General features: G+C 46.7%; 1 protein-coding gene across 2 annotated transcripts in view; it reads right to left on the bottom strand.

The window, feature by feature from the left end:
- TCF7L1 (transcription factor 7 like 1) overlaps nt 1-15,316 on the bottom strand; it is a 130,532-nt gene that overhangs the window by 99,572 nt on the left and 15,644 nt on the right. Inside the window, exon 1 of one of the 2 annotated variants that reach the window (XM_075062717.1) lies at nt 11,387-11,472. The exons of the other annotated variant lie outside the window; for it this stretch is intronic. The gene's annotated coding sequence lies outside the window, so the exon portion shown is untranslated. Of the gene's footprint in view, nt 1-11,386; nt 11,473-15,316 lie in introns of those variants that run through there. 2 annotated transcript variants of the gene reach the window in all.

The raw sequence follows: 15,316 nt of genomic DNA, 5'->3' as shown, positions 1-15,316 counted from the left end.
AAGTAAGAACGTGAATAAAGTTCCTTAAATTCCATCTGGATGCTCATATTCAGAAGTGGAATGGCCTTCGTTCACCTGCTGAGTAAGAGCATCCAAACAGGGGTTTAAGGCACTCTAAGGGCTTGTCTATGCAGGGAGTTATTCCAGAATGGCTATTCTTGATTCATTTCCTATGTGGATGCTCTTATCCTGGAATAAGTGCCTTGATTAAACTAATTCAGAATAAGTCACTCTCATTTCCAGGATAAAAGCATCCACTTAGGGAGTGAATCAGGAATAATTAATCAGGAATAGCTGTTCTGCTTTAAATTCACACCCCATTTTAATCCAAATTAATTTCCCTGTATACACAAGCCCTAGTGCACTTTAAATTCATATCTCTGGTTAATTTGGTTTAACTTCCCTACAGAGGCAGATTAGAAATTAACAGAAGCAACTGAAGAAAATTTTGCAGGAATCTGACAGATTACAGGCTGCAGAGATGGCCATCAAAGTTTTGCTGGAAATCTGGCTTGATCTAATTAATGACGCCTGGACCCAACCAAGGACGAGAATCTATGGAAACTTTCCATTACCTAGGCAACATGACTGAGCCCAAACAGAAAGTTCACAGGTTTGGCTGAGAACAGGAAAAGGCTGAACTGTGCTTGAAGGACTGTAATCCTGACTTCTCTCCTTCTCTTATAGCATGGGTAGAAGATCCAGATGTCTAATCCATATCTATGTTTTGTCAAAAACTTCCATCAACATCTGTAGCATTAAGGTGGAATGAAATTGTGGAAATAGTACCACTGAACTGAATTCAGATTTCAGTCAGTGGTTGGAAGAGTTGCACTTGTTCTATCAGTTGAGCAGAAAAGTGTGATTTTAACCCACTTGGTTGAAACTTGGAAAGAGGCGAGGGCCTGGATCCTCTAAGTGTTGTATCCATCTGTTGCCTCTCATCTTATAACAAAGTCCCTGTCCTTGAAGTGTTTACAGCAGGCCTGCACACAGAGCCACCCAGCGGATTCAGGGGGCCTGGGGCAAAGCAATTTTGGGGGCCCCTTCCATTAAAAAAAAGTTGCAATACTATAGAATACTATATTCTTGTGGGGGGGCCCAGCGGAGACCAGGGCCTGGGGCAAACTGCCCCACTTGCGTCCCCCCCCGGACACCCCTGCCTGCACAACTCAAAGCGGTGAAGGCCATATTAATCTAAAATATAATAAAAAAAAAAACAGCTGAGGGCCAAAACCCCCACGGCCCCGCCCAGCCCCTCCAAAACACAATCCCCCCATAGCTACCCACACCGCAAAATCAACCCCCCCCAGCGCTGTCCAGCCCCTCCAAAACACTCCCCCAAGCGCCGCCTGGCCCACAGAAACAAACCCTCCTTCCTCAGCGCCACCCTGCCGAAACAGCGGTATTGAACCTTGGTAATATGTTATAGGGAGCCCCTAAGGCAGTACAATTAAGGGTTGCTAGAAGTAGAATAAGATCTTCCCCCACTTTGTAATCAATTGCCCTGTTGAATGAATGAGGTGTGACTGAGGAAGGCCTGGAGGGCAGCACCTCCAGACAGCTGCAACCCTCGGAGAGGGATGGGAAGCAGACCAGATCAGCAGAACAGGTCAGCCACCAACTCGTAGCTCATCTCCTCAGCCTTCCCACCCCCGCTCGCCTCCTCAGCCCCCCTCCCCCGCTGCCAGCTCACCTGCCCCCCGCTTGCCTCCTCAGCCCCCCAACCCTCACCGCCAGCTCACCCGCCCCCTTGTTCGCCTCCTCAGCCCCCCAACCCTCACCACCAGCTCACCCGCCCCCTTGCTCGCCTCCCCCCCCCCCCCCCCCCCCCCCCCCCCCCCCCCCCCCCTGGCTCGCCCCCTCAGCCCCCTACTTCCCGTGGCTCACCTGCCCCCCCCGGCCACTGACCACCCGCTCGCCTCCTCAGCCCCTCACTCCCCCAGCTCACATACTCACCCCCCGCCACTGCCCGCCTGTTTGCCTCCTCAGCCTCCCACCCCCTGGCCAGTGATGAGCTGCAAAAATCTTAAACTGTTCCTTCCTCACCCCACAAGGGGGTCGTGGCCCCCCCTCGCCCCCCCGGGACTCCTGCCCCATCCAACCCCCTGCGTTCCTTGACACACACACCCGGGATCCCTGCCCCATCCACTCCCTTTCAGCGTAAGTATATGTGTGTACAGTCCTAGCACAACAGGGCCCGAGCCTTCAGGTACTACTGCAGTACAAATAAATAGTAATGTCCACTCAGTTCCAATTCATCAAAGCATTTTCACATTTGCTTACCTTAATCAGACAAATAGTCCCACTGAAGATAACAGTAGAGACAAACTTGTGCTTCAGAGGCTGAACTCACTCAGACTGGGACTCAACTATTTTCTTGTGTTTTACTAACAGAATTGCAAGCTTTCCATTTTGGATTGTGCGCACCTCTTTATGAAGTTCCCCTCGGCAACAAGGAATGGCAAAACAGGCAATGAGGAAGAATCATAAATGGTGTTGAAAGAAGCATATAGCTGAGCATCAGCAGCATTCAGAGAGCAAGGAGAGCTAAATGCAGAGAGAGGAGGAGGGAAAAATAGCTAGCAAATGGCAAGGGACTGGGAATGCAGCCTTGTAGTATTTGAGGAGGTGTTAGGAGCCCGCGAGAGAGAGAGAAGCTACCCAAGCAGGAGTAGAACCTTGCAACAAAGGTACCAGAGGGGCCCACATGGCAACCCGGGCAAAACAACTACTCGTGCTGAACTGCTTTGCAGGATTGGGATGTAAGAGAGGACAGGTTTGAGATAAGGGCCTGACTACTGAGCAGCCTCTGTGGCTGACTCTTTCAAATCCTATCCCAGGGAAAAACAGACAAGGCATTCTTCTGAATACAAGTGTCATAAGGGCGTGTGGGCAATATGCATCTCTGAGATCAATGGTCTCAGTCCAGTTAGGCCTTTACAGATAGCAACCAGCATCATGAATTGCCAGCCAGGTATAATATGTTCCTATTGGTCTTTCCAGCCTAAGAGAGAGGCACATTCTGACCCAGATGACGTATCCAGCACCCTTCTTGGATAGCCTTAGGCAGAGTATATTACATACTCAAGACATGAGTTGAGTAAAGTCAAGGGTAATTGTGGAGAGAGAAGGATATAGTCTTTTTGGCAGAAGAGATGAAAAATGTCCGAGTCTTCAATGAAGTTGCACAAATGAAGAATTCATCCCTATAACCTGGAATTTAGTTAACAATCCCATATGAAAAACTAAGTTAAATGAACATTACGATTGTTTGGTTATGCAGGAAATGCCCAAATTAAGGATGAACAGTCAACCGTAACCCTGTTCCCTAGCGTGAATGTTGCATTATGATATGGGATAAATTTTTCAAAAGCAACTTAGGCACTTAGAAGCTTAAATCTCATTCAAAGTCAATGGAACCTAGGCTTCTAAACATAAATCTCTTTCAAAAATAGGACTTTAGGAAATTTTACTGCTCGTCTAATTATATAGCCCCATACTATTTCTCAAATACATTATATCATGGAACTTTTTCTACAATCTTAGATGTTCATGTTTCTTCTTGTAATATTCTGTGACGCTTTTCCTAATTTTATTATCTAATAGTCTAGTATATAGGCATCCCTTTGAAGCCAGATCTTGAGAGCTGTTGAGCATCTGAAAGTTCAATTAATTTCAATAGGAATTTCAGGTACTCTGCCCTTCTTTTGGCAATTAAAACTTTTATAGATGTTCTCTTCTCGCCAAGGTCTGTATTTTAAAAAAAATGTCTGGGCAACCAGGAATGTATGTATAAGAGGATATATTTTCTTTTGCAGACAGATACACTTTTATACAATAGCAGTATGTCAATCTCATTCTCAGACAAATGTATCACTAGGGCAAAAATATGAAAATCTAATGTCATTTAATCTGGGACCACAAACACTAATATACATTAATTGTAACTGTATGGTTTCATGAAGAGGTTAAGCTGTTTGAGTGCCTTAACTACATTCCCATCTGTTAGTATGTTTAGATTTCTTTTTTAAGATTCACCTTAACTCTGAAATTCCTGGGATGGTACTGCTTATTGTGGCGATAATGAAAACATCTTGGTTTTTTTACTCTAAATTTCTAATATGTACTCTCAAATTTACAGTAGAACCTGAGTTACAAACACTCGAGAATGGAGGTTGTTCGTAACTCTGAACAAAACATCATGGTTGTTCTTTCAAAAGTTTATAACTGAACATTGACTGAATACAGCTTTGAAACTTTACTGTGCAGAAGAAAAATGCTGCACTTTTTCTTTTTTTTTTAGCAGTTTACATTTAACACAGTACTGTATTTGCTTTTGTGTCTCTCTCTCTGCTGCTGCCTGATTCCGTACTTGCAGTTCCAAATGAGGTGTGTGGTTAACTGATCAGCTCGTAACTCTACTGTTCATAACTCTGGAGTTCTACCGTAACTCTATTTAAACACAGCTTTTGTCTGGGAATAGTAAGAGAGACTATCTACCTAGAAAGCTTACATTTACCATGAAGTTTAGATACTCTCTTCCCACAGCCCCTCATCTGAAGAGTTAATTACTCAGAGAAAAAGAGAATTTAAGGATCATTCAGCTGAGTACAGCCTTAAAAGTTGTACCAGCATAGTTATGTTGGTTAGGGGGTGTGATTACTATTTAAAAAAAATACCAACAACATAGTTACCCTAGTAAAATCCTTAGTGTAGATGCAGTTACCCCAGTACAACTATGCTTAGCTGTGAACCACCACAAGCTACACCAGTATAAGCACTTTTATACTGATCTAACTGCACCTAAACAAGAGGGTTTTGTAGGTATAGCTATAACAGCAAACCATCAGAGCGAAGATAAGGCTCACTTCAAGTTCAGAACTTTAGGAACATTTATATTTTTGTTAGAGAGACCTGTCCGCTGCACTTGGCCTCCCAAAATGTTTAGCGTGTGAAATTGCAGAGATTAAAGAAATCCAGACAGTCAGGTGATGGGATGAAACAGATACATTTTAGTCTCCTGGATCCTGCTCTAGCCTTGTATTCCCAAACTACTCAGAGACTCTTCCTTTGTAAAGAACCCATATGGCTGTGTGAGAATGTTGGGAGGGAAGGAGAGTTAAGTATTAGAGGCAGCATTACTGTATTCATCTCTGCCCTTAGCAGGAGAGCATTAAGAATTTCCAACATAGTGCCTAGCGTCCAAAGCAAACATCCCTGCAGCTTGTCTACACTTTCCTCATCAGAAGCTGGCAAAGCAATGCCTGAGCGCAAAGGCATACGTAACAGAGAAGCAAGGAAATGAAGGCGTATATCACCAGGAAAACGAACACTAGGATTAGCTCCCCCATCTGCCACTCACTCTAGTCTCAACTTGTCCCCTGCAAAACAAGCATCTACTTTGTTCTCCACTTGGAATAAAACAGCAGGTGACGTCCATACTATTCATCCCTTGGAGGAGTCCTGTCCTTATTCAGGGATATTGTTCCATTGATGTTGCCATGGCAAAACAAGCAGGCTAATCTATTTTAGCGGTTCAAAAACAAGGAGAGAAAATACCTGAACAATAGAAAAGGCTTTGGAGAGGATGTAACCTGAAGGTGTGTGAGTAACACAAGACGTTAAGCTTGCCAAAGCACCTGGGCTCCTGTGCAGTAGACACCATCTTTCCTCACCAGCAAATGCTAGAGGACTGTACTGCTAAGATCTTCTGCATTCAAATTATCATAGCCCTCTGGCCTCAAAAATCAACACACAGCTATGGTGGGAAGATTTACAGCACTCTCGAAGAAAAACTTGCTACATTATTCCCCACCTAAGAAAGCAGCAATGTTAGACTTACAGAACACAAGCATGCAAAAGCTAGTGCAGGCTTCTGAGCTAAGTTAACCAGAATTCATATTCGCTAAGAACCTTAATTAGGAATTTCTAAACTCCACAGTGTTTCACTTTTATAACTGATGCGCATGCGTGGCTTTTTGTGAGCAAGCCATAATTTAACATGATGTTCATATTTTCCAGTTGGAAACTTCCTCGAATTACCTTGTCCTTACACCCGTGCATGACGAAGGGCAGTGTCGGGGAGTTTTCAAAAAAATAAGTGAGAGGATGCCAAATTAGCATGGATGGCAGAGAAGTAGGGGGCACTGCAGGCCTCCGGCTTCACCCACTTTGCTTAGTCAAGCTTGCTGCTTGTGGGTCTTCAATCCACTGTCCTAATAGCAAGCAACCAAGACAGCTTCTCTGCCATATCCAACAAAGAGTTTATAACCTTTCCCCTGAGACTGGAGCCCAACCCAGCTATCCTTGCCTTTATCGCCATGGCTCTATTACAGATGCATGCTGAGATTACAGCTGAAAAATCACTCAGAAACTTCAGAAACTGGTGCAGGAAGCGGCCACCCTGTCACACAGTGGTGCTTCTTGCAGGCAGCATGTTGTATAGCCAGGTTGTATAGCCAGGTTCCATGCACTAAGTCATGTCCAGGGGCAGTACAATTGTGAATTATAAAACAGGAAAAGTTATATCTACAGAGTTTTTTGACATGTAGGAAGGAGAATTCTCGGGACCATGACTACTTTCATTAAAAATGTCACTTCTCTTGATGGTGACCCATGAAGATGGAAGCAGCGGATAAGCAAGCATTTGTGTACCAGCCCAGTGCAAGAATAATAAAATGGCTTACAACTCTTAGAGGACAGGAAAGCGATCAGGAACAGTCAGCATGGATTCTCCAAGGGCAAGTCATGCCTGACTAACCTAACTGCCTTCTATGATGAGATAACTGGGCTCTGTGGATGCGTTATTCCTTGACTTTAGCAAAGCTTTTGATATGGTCTCCCACAGTATTCTTGCCAGCAAGTTAAAGAAGTATGGGCTGGATGAATGGGACTATAAGGTGGATAGAAAGCTGGCTAGATAGTCAGGCTCAACGGGTAGTGATCAACAGCTCCATGTCTAGTTGGCAGCTGGTATCAAGTGGAGAGCCCCAAGGGTCGGTCCCGGGGCCGGTTTTGTTCAATATTTTCAATAATGATCTGGAGGATGGCATGGATTGCACCCTCAGCAAATTTGTAGATGACACTAAACTGGAAGGAGTAGTAAATACACTGAAGGGTAGGAATAGGATAGAGGAACCTAGACAAATTAGAGGATTGAGCCAAAAGAAATCTGATGAGGTTCAACAAGGACAAGTGCAGAGTCCTGCACATAGGACAGAAGAATCCCATGCACTGCTACAGGGTGGGGACTGAGTGGCTAGCCAGCAGTGCTGCAGAAAAGGACCTGGGGGTTACAGTGGACAAGAAGCTGGATATGAGTCAACAGTGTGCCCTTGTTGCCAAGAAGACTAACGGCATTTTGGGCTGTATAAGTAGGGGCATTGCCAGTAGATCAAGGGACGTGATCGTTCCCCTCTATTCAGCACTGGTGAGGCCTCATCTGGAGTACTGTGTCCAGTTCTGGGCCCCACACTACAAGAAGGATGAGGAAAATTTGGAAAGAGTCCATCAGAGGACAAAAATCATTAGCAGGCTGGAGCATATGACCTATGCGGAGAGGCTGAGGGAACTGGGATTATTTAGTTGGCAGAAGAGAAGAATGAAGGGAGATTTGATAGCTACTTTCAGCTACCTGAAAGAGGGTTCCAAAAAGGATGGATCTAGACTGTTCTCAGCAGTACCAGATGACAGAACAAGGAGTAATGGTCTCAAATTGCAGTTGGGGAGGATTAGGTTGGATATTAGGAAAATCTTTTTCACTAGGAGGATGGTGGTGAAGCACTGGAATGGGTTACCTAGGGAGGTGGTGGAATCTCCTTCCTTAGAGGTTTTTAAGGTCAGGCTTGACTAAGCCCTAACTGGGATCATTTAGTTGGGGTTGGTCCTGCTTTGAGCACGGGGTTGGACTAGATACCTCCTGAGGTCCCTTCCAACCCTGATATTCTAAGTGCTGACTTTGATCTACAAAACCCTTGTGGTTTGGGCCTCACGTAACTTAAAAGACTCACTACCTGGTTGCTGAATGCTACAGATGTCCAATCTAGATCGGTTTGCCCTGGCAGTGCCTCCTCATAAAAGGCCTCTGACTTGTATTCACACCCTCATCTGGCCCGCATTTATCTCGCAAATGTAATGGAACACCCATCGGCATCATCCCTCATGTAATATGTCACTAGGATTTTTCCTAAAACGCTTAACCTCTCCAATAAACCAAACAGATTGAACTTCTTTAGTCTCTCACTGTAAAGCAGATTTCCCAGACCACAAAATCATTCTTGTAGCTCTTCTCAGAACCCGCCCAGTTTATTATCCACATCCTCACCAAGCCTGTATACGAAGGTAGGATCACCACCCTGATCCTACTCAACATTCTAGTCATCTATCTAAACATTGCACTGGTTCTCTTATGCACTACGTCACCCAAGAATCTCATTTTCAGTTATTTCTCCATCAGGACCCCTAAGTCCATGTCAGAGCCACTCTGTTCCAAAATACAGCTCCCCATCCTACAAGCATAAATTACATTCCTTGTTCCTAGAAGTACAATCTTGCATTTAGTTCAATTGTTCAAGTGAGCCCATCCTATGCCAAAGAGACCCAGATCATTCTGCAGAACTGACCTTTTTTTAAAACCACTCCACCAATGTATGTCATCTCCAAACATTGCCAGAAGTTTTATATTTTTTCCCAGGCACTGATCAAGGCCAAGAACAGACCCCTGCTCAACCCTCTAGAAACACCTCCTTAAGATGACGATTCTTTTTACATTTACTTTTTTGAGATGTATAAATTAGCCAGTTTTTAACCTATTTAAAATTGCCTACACTGATTTTGTATAATGCTGGGTTTTTTTTAATTAGAATGTCAAATGCCTTACAGAATATTATGTTAACAGGCATTTTTATCAACCAAACTTCTAATCCCATACAATAATTATATTAAGTTCGACAAGACCTGTTTTCCAAAAAAACATATGGACTGACATGAATTGTGCTTCCAACTTTTAACACTTTAGTGACTGATTCTGCCTAGGATCAGTGTCAACCTATAGTTAACTGGGTCAAATCCCACCTGCTGTTTTAAACACACAATTGGACACAAAATTAGCTTTTTCTCCCATTCTTCTAGGATTTCCCCAGTATTCCAAGAAAATGGCATTGTGGGATTCTACATTTGCCAACTGGTGATCCTGCAGATGACGCACAAGGAGGAATGCAGAAGACAAACATCAAGGGGATAAACTATAACAGAAAATACCAGTAATAAGCCAGGTCTGAACACAGTGGAAGTTCCCTGAGGCAGGGACCCAGCTTTCTCTAGGCCTGCCTACTGCCAGAAAATTTGTGGTACTCAAATTTATTGCAAAAAGCCACCTGGGGTTTTACACCAACAGTGTTTCCTACTGGGGGCTGAGTGACATGAGACACTCCACGTTCACTGTCTGCAGATAATTCACACCATCTCAAGTGCAGCAAAGTGACTGGGGGAATCCACCCCCAACACCTTGGTTCTTTTCCAGAGGGGAAATCACGACACCATCTCAGCACACTGGTGTGCAGCAGGGGCTGTGCAATACCAGTACTAGGGGTCTTCAACAGTCATGCCATACCTGGACACATTCCACCCAAAAGTAACAGGAAAACACACAGGAATGCCTCAGGCATCTCCAGGGAAAACACAAGCCTCTCACCCTCTACTCAGGTTTAGGCCTCAGGCACAATATAGTAGAACCTCAAGTTACGAACACCTTGGGAATGGAAGTTGTTCGTAACTGTGAAAGGGCCGCCCGGGGCTAGGGAGGGGGGGGGCGCAAGTGGGGCAATTTGCCCCAGGCCCCAGAGGCCCCCACAATAGGTTTTCAGGGTCCCTGGAGCGGGGTCCTTAACATGCTCCGGGGGCCCCAGAAAACTCTGGCGGGGCCCGGGCCCTCGGAGCTTCTTCCGCTCCAGGTCTTCGGCGGCATTTCAGCGGCTGGGGTGGGGGTGGGGGGGTGTTCTTCCGCTCCAGGACCTGCCGCCAAAGTGCCCCCAAGACCTGCGGTGGGGGATCCTTCTGCCCCAGACCTGCCGCCAAAGTGCCAGGTCTTCGGCAGCAATTCAGCGGCGGTGGGGGACCCTTCCGCTCCAGGACCCGCCACCAAAATGAAGACCCCAGGCCCCCTGAATCCTCTGGGCGGCCCTGAACTGTGAACAAAATGTTATGGTGGTTCTTTTAAAAGTTTACAACTGAATAGTGGCTTAATTCTACTTTGAAACTTTACTATGTGGAAGAAAAATGCTGCTTTTAACACTCCTTGGGGGAATTCTGTGCCACTGCACTTGTGCAGAATTTATGTCCCCCACAGAAAAATGACTTTCAGACATGGAAGCCACAAGAGTGGTCATGTGACTCTCCACAGCAGTATGTTTCAGGTGCCAGGGCAGCTGGCAGAGAGGTAAATCACTATGAGGCAGGAGGCAGGACTGGGGAAGACCCAGCTCCCTGCCCTGCACCAGGGCTCAGCTGCTAGTCCTGGCTGGGCTGGGGAGGACGGGACTTCCTCTTCCTCTGCACAGCATCCAGGGCTGGGTCAAACCCACCCTCAGATTTCTCCCCCAGATGCAGGAAGCTCTGCAAACTCTCTCTCCTCATACCCTGCTTCCTGCACCCATTGTTCCTCAGATGCAGGAGGGATACCTGTACACGGAGCTGCTCCCTTATCCACCTAACCCCCGTGCATTCAGACCTCCTCATACCCAGACCCTCCCACCGAGTTTCACACCCCTCACCCCCTCTTGATGAGCTCTACTCCCCCAGCACCTGGACCCTCCACTGAGCCCTCACCCACCCATACCCCCCTGCCAAGCTCTATCCCTCCCACATCCAGATCCCCCTGCTGAGTCCCAACCACCTTCACCTGGACCCCCCTGCAGAATCCCATTACTGTTGCATCCAGACCCACCCACCCCCTCGCGCCCGGATCCCCCACTGAGCCGCCCACACGTAGATTGCCCCACACAGAATACCCCACACTAAGCCCCTCCACACTTGGATCCTGCCTTCCCACATCTAGTGCACCTGGCATGGGAGGGAGAGAGGGGGGTTCTGGGGCAGGCCCAGTCCTTGAGCTGTGTCAGGGTTGGGTGCAACATCACCATGTCCAGGGTGGGGGGAGCTGTACAGTGATCTTCCACCTCTGTGCAGCCACTGGCCTGTGCTCCCCAATGCCATGCTGGAACCTCCACATTTATCTGACAAATAAAATTTGCAGAATTTTAAAATATTGTGTGCAAAAGTTTTAATATCTTGGCACAGAATTTTTAATTCTTTGGCGCAGAATGCCCTCAGGGGTATTTTAACCATGTTAATTTAAATAAAACAAGAACAGAAACAGTTTCCTTACCTTGTCAAATCTTTCTTTTTAAACTTTCCCTTTTTTTAGTAGTTTACATTTAACACAGTACTGTATTTGCCTTTTTTTTGTTTGTTTCGTTTCTGCTGCTGCTGATTGCGTACTTCTGGTTCCAAATGGGTTAGTTCATAACTCTGGTGTTCGTAACTGTGATGTTCTAGTGTACTCTTCCCTATGCAAGCTGAGCGACATGCTATACGTACCATGCAGTGCATGGTCCAGGAACCATAATTGTGGACCCAACATCCATTCACTTTTCTTCCATCTGAGGATTTCAGGAGAGCAGGACCTTCTAGTCTAACCATGGGCTATCCAAGATTAGACACTCAAAACCACTCCCGCACTTTCTTCCACGGAGTGGAGAGCTTCTTTTGAAGGCTACCATTTCCCTGGGCATAGGGGTCTGGAATTCAGAAATACTTCTTTCCTACCTCATGGTTTACAACCCCTTTATACAGACTGATCTCAGTAATTGCTTCATACCCAGTTCTTGGAGAGAGATGAGCTTCTGCTGCATTGCAATGAAGAAACAAGAAAATGCTCCATCGTCTTGGAACGCTTCTAGCGCTTTGACAGTTGTTCCTTCAAGTGGGCTGCTCTGTGAATCTCTTGCCAAAATAGAGGGAGAGTCTTGCCTAAAACATCTTGATTGGCAGAAGCAAGCATTCCAATCTAACTACTACTAAATAGACACCTTGTCATTGGCCCTTGCTAAATTCCACAGCCCGCTTAGAGGAGCCTGGCAACATAATGAAAAAGCAGCTTACGCTGAAAGCTAAACAAACAGTATATTCAACCACAATCTGTATCTCTTTGCAGGACATTTTCAGGGTAGGGAGAAGTGTCCACTGTTTAAGAAAGTAAATGGGCCTTAAAACAATTACAAGTGGCCCATTAGCACAGCTTCCTCTTGTCACTGCAGCCTCTCAAGATGTCAAAAAAGTGCCTAGGGATAAGGGGCTGCTAAATCCACTAGCAGAAACCCCAGGGTGCAGACAGCAGAGTTCTAGTTAACCTGTTTCGAGTCTGGTTACTGCCTTCTTCGAACGCACTCTACAAAGCAGAGCACTTACAGCTGCATGGAAGTTTGGTGGGAAATGCCTGCAACCCAAACTCCTTGTTCTCGGCCACGCCCCACCCCAGTGCCCGCACCCCCAGCAACAGCCCTCACTCCAGGGCCAGCTCCAGGCAGCAGCGCAGGAAGCAGGTGTTTGGGGCGGCCAATGGAAAGAGTCCCTCATGGAGGGAAGGACCTGCCGCCTAAGAATGAAGCGGCAGCAGTAGAGTTGCTGCCGAAGTGACACCGATCGCGGCTTTCTCTCCCCACCCCCATCGCTTGGGGCAGCAAAAAACGCTGGAGCAGGCCCTGCCTCATCCCACCGTCTGCCCCAGCCCTGAGCCCTCTCTTACACCATGAACCCCACATCCCCAACCCCACCCCGCAGCCCTCATCCACCCGACACCCCAACCCTCTGGCTTAGCCCAGAACCCCTTCCACACCCCAAATCCCTCATCCCCAGCCTTACCCCAGAACCCTCATACCTAGCCAGAGTTCTCATTCCCTTCCCCCCCCACCCCGCCCAATTGTGCAATACAGGGAAACGGTTAAACGCTTAGTGTTTCTAGTCCATTTTGACACTATTTTAAAATATATAGATATTGGCTTACAAGGTGGGGGGGGGGAGGACCTGGATCTATTCTGGGCACCACCAAAAATTATATAAACCTGCCACCCGTGTGCATGGGGGGAAAAGCCCCTCTTGCCCATTTCCTCCCACACCCAGCCAGCATGAGGTCTTTGGCAGGGAAAACGGACTGGCTTTCTCAGCGGAATCCAGTCTCACAGGGCGTGGGAGGAAACTGCAATACAGCTCCTCTTCTTCCAAAAAGGCACTGAAAGAATCAGGTCAGATTTTTCCTCTCCCAGCAAGGAAACATCATGGTTCAATCATGCTGGAAAAATCCACTTCCTCGCTCACCCGCGGTGAGTAGGAATCCTTCCCAGGCAAGGCCAGCAGTTTCTGCAGAATCTCAGCTTACATTTAAGGGAAAAAAAAGAAAAAAAGAAAAAAAGTTCCATATCCAGCCCTCCTGGTTGTGAATAAAACCTCCCAGCCATGGCTGGAGGGTAGGCAATGCAGAGATGGCCGGCTAGTCTGCAGAGACACCCCTGCTATTAAGGAATGGGCAGGTGGAGGGGGAAGGGCTGAAGTGCCTGCGGCCCGGCTGGAATGGTGAGTAATAGGTTGCCCTCGAAGGTAGGCTGACACCCTTTTGCTATGGAGCAGATTGTGAGGGGACCCCAATTACCCCAGCAGTGGGGCAGTGAGTCGGCACAGCTGGAGGGGCCAGCCATCCCAGCAGAGGGCTCAGTGGGGAAGAGAGGCGGATTCACTGTTGGAGAGTCTGCCCAACATTGATTTATTGTGGGAGCGACAGCATTAGTTGGTTTATTTAAGGGCTGCGGGAGGAGGAGGCAGCCCAGCATTAACTGATTTACTGGGAGGGTGTCACTGATTTATCAAGAGGTCTGGGAGAAGGCACCCATTCTCTCACCCCACGCTTCCACATGGTGGACACAAGCTCGGGAGAGAAGCTGAGCTGACAGCCACAAAGTGACTAAGAGGACACTGTCAGCGGTGGATTGATTTGGAGGGGATGGGGGACATTGTTCATTTCATCAGGCTATTGGGGTTTAACTGAGCTAGTGCATTTCTATGGGAATTTTACAATTCTAAGCAGTTACACAACTAGCAACATTATTTCTCGTGAAAGCTCACCCTAGTCCTAACAAAGACCAGCTGAATTCTGGGGAAGGTTGTCTAGCTACAGAAACCATATGTGAAATCTTGCCAGCATTTACTGACCAGTAAGTGTTCATGTTCCTGGCCTCCAGGTCTACTAAATTCATCATAAGGAACTAGGAAGACACCAACTTCAAGAGTTTACTTTAGAGCCCATGAGTGGGCTGGTAAGCAAGGTGAGCTAGCAGACGGGACACTGGACTAGGGTGCATGACACTTGGCTTCATTTCCTGGTTCAGCCACAGACTCCCTTGAGGCAAGTTACTTGATCTACCCTGTGCCTCGGTTCCAATTTGCACCATATGGGTGGTACATCCCTACCTCACGGGGTATTTGAGAGGATAAAATCCATCATGCTTCCCAGGCACACAGATACTAGTGATGACAGCCACAAAAGTATTTAGACAGAATAGTCCATCAGCCCACTGCTATCTTCCGGTCATGCTTTCCTTACACTGCAGGAATGCACTCATCCAGAAAGCAGCGTAACCACACAATAGCAATTGCTTCTTTAGAGAGCCACTGGTTTAAGACCAGCTTCTTTCTTCACCTCCAGCCAGACGACGTCAATCATTCCTTGTCCATGCACAGGCATCCGTGCACCCAAATCACATTCTTACAGTCTTTAGTAACATGGAAAAAAAGCCATCCCAGAATTCACTCACTCCTCATAAACCATAACATGAGTTCTGTGCATTTATTAGGTAGAGAAGCAGCTGCAACTCATCCCATCTAGCCCCGTTCCATTGCTGGTCTGAAGTCAGAATGTATCTCAAGATTCAGGGGTTGAAGCAGCTAAAGTAAATATGAGAACATAACAAAAGAACAATCCAAAATATAAAACAGACTTTCAACCTAAGTTAGAAAAAAGAAGATACTCTGGAGACAAAGAGGCAGATTCCGGCCTTGTCAACATCCACACAACTTTCAAAGAGCTGAATACATTACAAAAAAAGTTGAAGCAAGCAAATCCAGTTCTCCCAAACATACTAGGGAACCTAAACAGGGACTTAGGCCTTGTCTACACTTACAGTTTTGCAGCGCTGGCCGTTACAGCTGTGGTCGTACAGCTGTGTACGGCCAGCGCTGCAGTGTGTCCACACTGACAGCGACCAGC

Source organism: Chelonoidis abingdonii, chromosome 2, assembly GCF_003597395.2.
Source record: "Chelonoidis abingdonii isolate Lonesome George chromosome 2, CheloAbing_2.0, whole genome shotgun sequence".
In the NCBI taxonomy this organism is placed as follows: Eukaryota; Metazoa; Chordata; order Testudines; family Testudinidae; genus Chelonoidis; species Chelonoidis abingdonii.
The sequence above is the reverse complement of the archived record's forward strand: the minus strand, read 5'-3'. Positions and strand labels throughout refer to the sequence as shown.